Genomic DNA, 8,320 nt, shown 5'->3' with positions numbered 1-8,320 from the left:
AAAAAAAAAAAAAAAGATAACAATCTTGATCTCTGAGGAGCTAACAGAAAGTCAGATTCTAAGTGAGTGGAAACCTAGAATACAAACACTACTGGATTATTAGGCAAACAATGGGATTAAACATTTTCCATTTAATACATTAATATGTATCACAAGTATACAGTACATGTGATACATATTAATAAATGGAAAAAAATACATGCAAAATAGTGACAATTATATGAAAATTATATATCCCAGAAAACTGTTGTACAAAATTCTAAAAATAAAATTCTCAGTATTCTAGCAGATGATAAAATGTAAAGCACTTCCTCACTTAAAAGCATCAGGCACAGTGGAGCACACCTATAATCCCAGCGGCTTGGGAGGCTAAGACAGGAGGATTGAGATTTCAAAGCCAGCTGCAGAAAAAGCGAGGTGCTAAGCAACTCAGTGAGACTCTGTCTCTAAATAAAATACAAAATAGGGCTGGAGATGTGGCTCAGTGGCTGAGTGCCCCCGAGTTCAACACCCACTACCAAAAAAAAAGGCATCTAGTTTCTTATAAGAAAAAGTATTCCTCAGAGCATTCTTCCTTTTTGACCAACTGGAGCTCTCATTTGAGCAAAAAGATTAAAGGATGTGACCATCTTTTTCTCCATTTTTGAGCACAGTCTATTTCAACTCCAGGAACACTTTTTTTTTTTTTTTAATTTTTAGTTGTAGATGGACACAATACCTTTACTTATCTTTATATGGTGCTGAGGATCGAACACAGGGCCTCACACAGGCGAGCGCTCTACCACTGAGCCACAACCAGCCCTCCAGGAACACTTTCAAATAAAAGAGTTCTAGGGTTTGGAGTAAATTTTTTTGTGTACAATCTTACAACTTAATGTCATCCGTCCATCTTTAGCAAAAGCAATGCAAAAAGCCTCTGGAGTTAAAGAAGAGTCTGATGCTACTCACACCAGTTTCTTTCAACCTGTTCTGATGGGCCTTGTGAGAATGAGCAGATGCTACACGTCTGATTTGGACACCAAATATTATTCCCAGGTTCAGATTAGCCTCTGAGATTGAATCAATCTTGAACATTTTAAAACACAACTTTAAAACTATTATACCCATTGCATGGTTTGAGGACTGCGAACAAGATGTAAAGTTTCAAAGATATGCTGAGACACTAATTACTGCCTCAGCTGCTAGGACAGCTGCCCTCCACTTCTCTCTTCTGCAGGCTCATATCTGAGAAGAATAAAAGGGAAGGAATGTCTGGAATCTCAACAAATTCCTCAAGAGTAAACCTGAGAATGTAGCCTTCTCCAAACTCCACCAGTTTGTCATCATTCATAAGGATGCAGCTGAAGCAATCATCCTAGATACCAAGAATGAAAGTACAGATGACTAAAAGTCACCCTCCTCCTACCTCCATTAAAACACAACATGACTGCTATCTTAGAATTTCCCAACACTGATTATGATTACCCTTTGGTAATTAGTTGGGTTCAAAGTCAATACTCTTATTTAACAGGAAAACAAAAATATCTATAGCTGTCAATTCCCAACAGACAATAAATTATTTGACTTGAAGCACAACTTGCAGTAATGGCCTGTAGAAGCATTTCTTCAATCCTAGCATTCAAGGAATTGCTTTTACCTTATTGTCCAGTATTCAGCGATTCTAGGACACGGGAATCTGACAGCTCATTGTAAGTGAAGAAATAATTCTACTGAAATCGTGTGTTCAGGTTGGAATAACAAGCAACCCAAGTAGTCACAATATCAACACCATAAAGAATAACACAGCCAGGGTTGTGAAGATGTGGTCCTATAAAAGTACTACCTTTACGGGATAGTTTTATTTTCAAATGAAAACCAGGAAAGAAATCTCAATGATAATGCTTTTCTATGGCTTTGTTCTTTGTTGCAAACATACATGCATAACAAGATAAACCACATAAAAATAGATGTGTTAAAAGGTTAAAGAAATGGAAAATGGACAGAACACAGTATTACTTCATTTTATTTTTTCTAATAAGTTCAAGGCTGGGATGGAGGAGTCGAGTTCAAACTTATTTATGGTTTCATGAAGCTTTCCTATGGGGGTGTTCTGAAAGTAATTTTGCCCACTAGTCTCCAGCCAAATGAAAAGTACCCAATTGTACCCTGCAATAAATGAAAACCAAACTAAAAGTCCAGCAATGGACCGACAGAACTATACTCGATTCATTCAATAAATGTTTACTGAATGTCATTAGGTAAACAAAGCAGAGCTAACCCCAGAGGCTGCCCTCAGCAGAGCTTACATGCGGTGGGAACATCTACACACAGAAGAGACGCTCATGACAGAATGCCACTGCTCTGATGGTGGGATGTGGGGCTTCAGAGGCTTCGGGAGCCTGAGAAATGGCAAATGTGTTTCAACCTCTTGGAGAGAGGTGACACCTCTAAAATGAGCATATATGCCAGGTCAAGGTCTGATGGAAGTGAGCATGGCTGTAGGCAAGCAACTCAGGCTTTATCCTAGTAGCCACATGTAATTCCTGAAGAGTCTAAGCAGAGCATGATCAGATGCAGGTCTGTAAAGATTACTTTGCCTGAACTTGGAGACTAAAGGGGGTGAGGAAGAGGGCTCCGAGGGAGTCTAAATGGCTATGTTAAACCAGGAAATAAAAGATGGAAGGTACGCCAGGGAAAGGAAGAACACCCAACAGGAGGGAGACTCAAAGAATTCTGTGACTAAATGGGAAGCAGGCAGTGGGTGAGAGGAAAAGCAGAGCAAGGATTACCTGGATGCTTGGCCTGAGTATGAGAGTGCACCTCATACCCCTCACTTAATGGAGACTACAGTAGGTTCCAAGGAATAAGGAGCTCGATTCTGGACATTTTAAATTTTGGGGACCAGTGGGATGAATTCACCCAGGGAAAAGTATGTGGAGTAAGAAGCATGGACAATCATGGGCAAAAAGTGATGAAACTCTAACAGGAAAGGGACAGGGTGAACCCCACAGTAGAGACAAAGGAGTAACAAAGAAGGAAGAAAACCAGCAGAGTGCAGTGTCATGAGCTACAAACTGAGCATCACAAGCAGGAGGTATGCCAGCACCCGTGCTCCTGAGAGACCAAAGTAAGGGCTGAGAATGTTCACAGCTCTAACAAGAATTCCTGATGACCCCGATGAGTAGAATCTGTAAGGCTGTGGGTAGAAGAAGCCAGATTGCAGCAGGTTGAGCAGTGAAAGCTAAAAAAAAAAGAAAGCAATGAGCATAAACATGTTCCAGAAATATGACTGTCAAAGAAACAGAGAACCAAGGTAGTAACTGTGGAAATAAGATGGAGCTGAGAGACATTTTTTGATAATCTTATTTTAAACATGTTCAATACCTAGGAAGGAGCCAGTAGAAACACCAAAGATAAAAGAGGCCAAGTGTGGTGGTGCACACCCATAATCCCAGCAACTAGGGAGGCTGAGGCAAGAAAAGTGCACGGCTGAAGCCAACCTGGGCAACTTAGTGAGACCCTGTCTCAAAATAAAAATTAAAAAGGGCTGGGAAGGTGTGGCTCAGTGGTCGAGTGCTTGCCTAGCTTGTGCAAGGCCCTGAGTTCAATCCCCTGCACAAAAAAAGGGGAGAGGGTTAGGGATATAGCCGAGCAGCAGAGTACCCCTGTGTCCAATCCTTAGTATGGAGAAAAAAAAGGCACAATAAAAGAAGATAAAACAAGTGTGTAAGGTTCTTGAGAAAGCAGCAGAGATGTGATAAAAGCTGCAGAAAGGGGAAGTCTTCCAATCCAACACAAGAGGAAGAGGAAAGGATGGAAATGGATGAAAAACTTTAAAGGCTGCAGAGCCAAATGTTGGAGACATATTCATTCACATGATCATGTGCTTTCTCTCTCTTTACATACCCACCAGTAACACGGGTTTTTACATGAGGGTTCCAATTTTCCCATACCCTCACCAACCCTTATCATTGTCTATTTACATTACAGTCACTCCAGTGTTTGAGATGGTATCTTAGTGCAGTTGTGATTTGCATCTGGGAGCATTCTCTTCAGAGGTCAACTATTTTTCTATTTTTCCCTGTGAAGAAAGAGGTAAGGCTTTCTATTGCAAGGAAGAAAGGAGCAACCTGAAGGGAAAAAAAAAAAAAAAATGTTTGCAGAAGGGTAAAGCAGTCACCAAGCAAGAAGAACCCAGAAGAAGACTACCACCACAGGCTTGAGGTACCCTCTCATGTCCTGTAGAGATTTTCTTCTCCAGGAGTTCTTTAAAAGTTGTTCTAACCAGAATTGGAATAACTGCTCAGAGAATTTTTTCTTTTAAAAGCAGTAACAGAATGCTCCTGAAAAATCTTATCATTTTGTTTAAAGTCACACCAGAGGGGCTGGGGATGGGGCTCAAGCAGTAGCGCGCTCGCCTGGCATGCATGCGGCCCGGGTTCGATCCTCAGCACCACATACAAACAAAGATGTTGTGTCTGCCAAAAACTAAAAAATAAATATTAAAAAATTCTCTCTCACACTAAAAAAATAAATAAATAAAAAATAAAGTCACACTAGAAATGACACTTTGCTTAAGATTCACTCTTCTTAAACTCTGAAAATGAATCATGTCTCAAACACAAGTTCACTACAGATCTGACAACTTTACTGTAAGAATTTAACTACAAACAGTGCTAACTTCACAAATGGTAAACTGCCAAGAGAAACATCACACATCCATCGTTTCAATAATGAGTCATTCTGTGCTCCCTTCGGCAGCACATATACAATAGTAGGTCACTTCTTCAAAAAAACCTGCAGATAATCATATCAAAAAGTGTTTACTTAAACTAGTAATAAAAATCACATATATACAATAGCCAGTGACACAAAAGAAAATGATTTTATTCAACCAGTTACCATGTAGAGCATAGGCAGGCTTTGATTTAACTAATCCACAAGTACATTCCTACATGATATAAAGATTTAGAGATGTATCACCAAAGTATACTATTACATACGTTGACCACAATTTTTTTTCCCACATCTTAGAACTAACTTGTACTGTGATCCAGATTAATACCAAGGGTTTTATGGTAAAAGATGTTGTTGTTTCAATTATCTATTGGTGAGTAACTTGCCACTCCAAAACTGTGGCTTAAAATAATAGCATTTCTCTTAAAAATGAATTTTGAGTGTAAGAAGCTGGAGTTACTCACTAGGTCGCAGGCAGTGGGAATTTAACTAGAACTAAAACAAGCCTTGTTCACATATGTGGCACATTCTAGTGGTCTTTCTCTTTCCAGCTAGTCTAGACCAAGCTTTTCTATAAACACTGACTGGCTTCTAAGGCAATGAAAGCTAGAGCTGCCATGCCTCTTAAGGACTATTCCCAGAACTGGCACAGTATAACCTCCACCACCTTCTATTGGTCAAAACAAGTCAGGTAGCCAGCCTCAATACAAACGAAGCAAAAACAGCCTCTATCTTCTGATTGCAGGAGCCAGCAGTCAAGCACGGTGATGGGAAGAATTGGAGGCAGTAGTCATCTTTGCAAACAATATATTCCAGCTGTAAACAATACCACAGAATATCTCCACCGTACTGAGTTCAGGATTGAAGTACTTGAGAAGGTACAGACTTTGTCTATTTCCAAAACTACTCACTTTTTAAGCTTCAGAAAGAATATCCCAGCAAAAAGCTGACCATGTAGAATGCTAATTTCAGGAAAACCATGGAATCTTCTTTTCTGGGGTTGTGGGAAGGATAGACACCATCTTTTAGAAATGGTCTGAGCATGTGTTTTCCTGGATGAGATCTATCACTTCCTGAAGTCCTTTCATAACTTACAATTTATTATGCACATGAGTATGATCTCCTTTTTAAAAGTGAGCCTAACACATATATACAAGCATTCCCTAGCTATTTAAACTCCTGCTATCCAAACTATCAAAAAATTTAAGAATCAAATAGATGGATTGCTTCAAAACTCCTTTTTTTAAAACTATTTTTAGCAGTAGATGGACATAATAACTTTATTTTTATGTGGTGCTGAGGATCAAACCCACTGCCTCACATGAACTAGGCAAGCACTCTACCACTGATTCACCACCTCAGCCCCCAGCTTCAAAACTCTTGCTACTGGCTCTCCTAGATTTAGGAATGAGATGGATTTAGATATCACCGAATTCGTTATAATCTGAAAGCTCAACATCTGAACTCTGCAACCCAATAAATGTGTATAGAAAAAAAAAGTACTCATATTCTAAAATATTAACTTATCTTTAGGTAGTGTAATTATAGACATATACATTCTTCTTTATATTTATTTGCATTTTCTAAATTTTCTTCTGTTATTTGCTTGCAAAATTTATTGTTTTAAAGTTTTGGTTTTTTTTTTTTTAGATGGACACAATATCTTTATTTATTTGTTAGGTGGTGCGGACGATCAAACCCAGTGCCTCACATGTGTGAGGCAAGCACTCTACCACTGAGCTATAACCCCAGCCCTTACTAGGCAAAATTTAAAAAGTAAGACTGTACTGTGGACTAAATGTTCTTGAAAACTTTTTTAAAATTTGTTTAATTATATATTTGACCCACAACAAATTCATGTTGTGGGTCAAATATATAATTGACAGATAATTACTAACTGATCCCCTCTAGGAAGTCTATTCGGGTTAAATTCAACCAATATCCATCATATCCCTCTTGTGCATTACTCAACACATACAAAACATACAACATTTAAAAAAAAATCATAGAATAAAGCTAGGCATGGTGGCACACAATTGTAATCACTGCTACTCTGAAGGCTAAAAAGTAGGAGGATTGCAAGCTTTGAGGCAGTTTAGGCAGCTTAATGAGACCTTGTGGCAAAATAAAAAAAGGACTGGGTCAATGTTAGAGCTCCTGAAAATTAAGATAAGGCCAAGCTCTGGCTGGAACATACAACAGGCATTTTCTAATTTTAAAAACCTTACAAGAAATTTTTTTTAACTACAAGTTTAGCGGGACTGGTGGCACACACCTTTAATCCCAGCCACTTAAGAGGCTGCAGGTGAGGGGAAGAGAATCCCATGGGCCTACCCGTTGGAGACCAATCTGGCAACCCAGTGAAACCCCGTTTCTAAAATAAACGAATGAATGAATGAATAAAGGTACAAGATTGATAGCTTTGGTTTTTATAGCTATTCCTTATTTTAAATTCCTAGAACTTGATCACCTCAATCACAGACATAAAAATCACTTGCAGAAAACTCCTTAAAGGTTAACACACTTCCTCTTCAAGAGAAACGGCCTAGAGGATAGAAGAAAAAGGACCTAGCTAGAAGTACTAACACAGACTGATATTCACACAATGCACTGAAAGACATGCCACAGATGAACTGCTGTATTAATAGAATCTAAATATATGGTTACATACTCAACCCTGAAAACAGTTCAAAGGGGTGAAATTCACCCGGTGCAACAGCCACTCTTTAAAGTTTAAAGCACACTACAAACTGCCCTCAGGGTTCAATAATTTTTCCATGCCTTCGGGCATTATGTCCGTGACTTCGGAACTTTGAGGTTCAGATGTTATCAATTCACAAAACACATCAGTTTCAGAAGTCAATTTTTGCCCTCTATAGACTTTAATCCTAATGAGCGAACAGGACAAAGAAAAGCATGGTAACAAGATTGTACCCAGCTGCAATGAATTCTGCAGCTGTCTCACCTACTTATTTGCTAGTGAGACATCGTAAAGAGAACAGAGTGTTCTTCTACGGTCATCTTAAAATAAAGCAGGCAGCTTTTATCAGACGCAGGACAGATAAATTCCATTCCCTCAGTTTACCCCAATACTCCAGGATAAATGTCCCTAGTAAAAGAAGTCCCCCCCCCCGCCCCCGCTTTTGTGGATTCCTTGTCGCCAGGAAAAAGTCGAGACTACAGCTTGTGACAACACTACCCTCGCGCGCGAAGGAGATGCGAATGTCTGGGGAAGGACCAAGTGGAGAAGGGGAGAGTCAGCAGGGAGGTCCCCTCTCAAAAAAAACGGCGCTAGCGCAGTGACAACACTACAGCTGTGAGCAAAAACAAAAAATACCCGCATCCGTGCGGCTCCAAACAGAGAGCAGTAAAGAAAACTTTCGCTCTCCTCTCCCACCCCTGCCTCCTCTCGGCAGGAAGAAACGACAGCTGAAGTGCCACAGAGCCGGCTCGGAACGCAGCACCCCGCGAGCCCGGGAACCGGAGAGGCAGGGAGGTGGGAGAGGGCAGGAGTAACGGGGCACACCCGGCCCGGCTGCGGGGAAGGGAGGCGGGGAAAGGACCGGGTCGGAGGAGGCCTCGCGAGCTCGACCCGCACCCACCT

General features: G+C 40.3%; 1 long non-coding RNA gene across 1 annotated transcript; it reads right to left on the bottom strand.

Annotated features, from left to right (window-relative positions):
- Positions 1-441: 441 nt before the first annotated feature.
- Positions 442-6,319, bottom strand: LOC125616149. Its single transcript, XR_007346781.1, has 2 exons — positions 4,661-6,319; positions 442-4,629 (listed from the first exon to the last, which is right to left on the bottom strand). It is a non-coding gene; the product is annotated as an uncharacterized LOC125616149 (long non-coding RNA).
- Between the last annotated feature and the right edge of the window lie 2,001 nt (positions 6,320-8,320).

The sequence above is a fragment of the Marmota marmota genome, unplaced genomic scaffold (genome assembly GCF_001458135.2).
Source record: "Marmota marmota marmota unplaced genomic scaffold, marMar, whole genome shotgun sequence".
Classification (NCBI taxonomy): Eukaryota; Metazoa; Chordata; class Mammalia; order Rodentia; family Sciuridae; genus Marmota; species Marmota marmota.
Note: the sequence above shows the minus strand (reverse complement) of the source record. Positions and strands in the feature narration are given on the sequence as shown.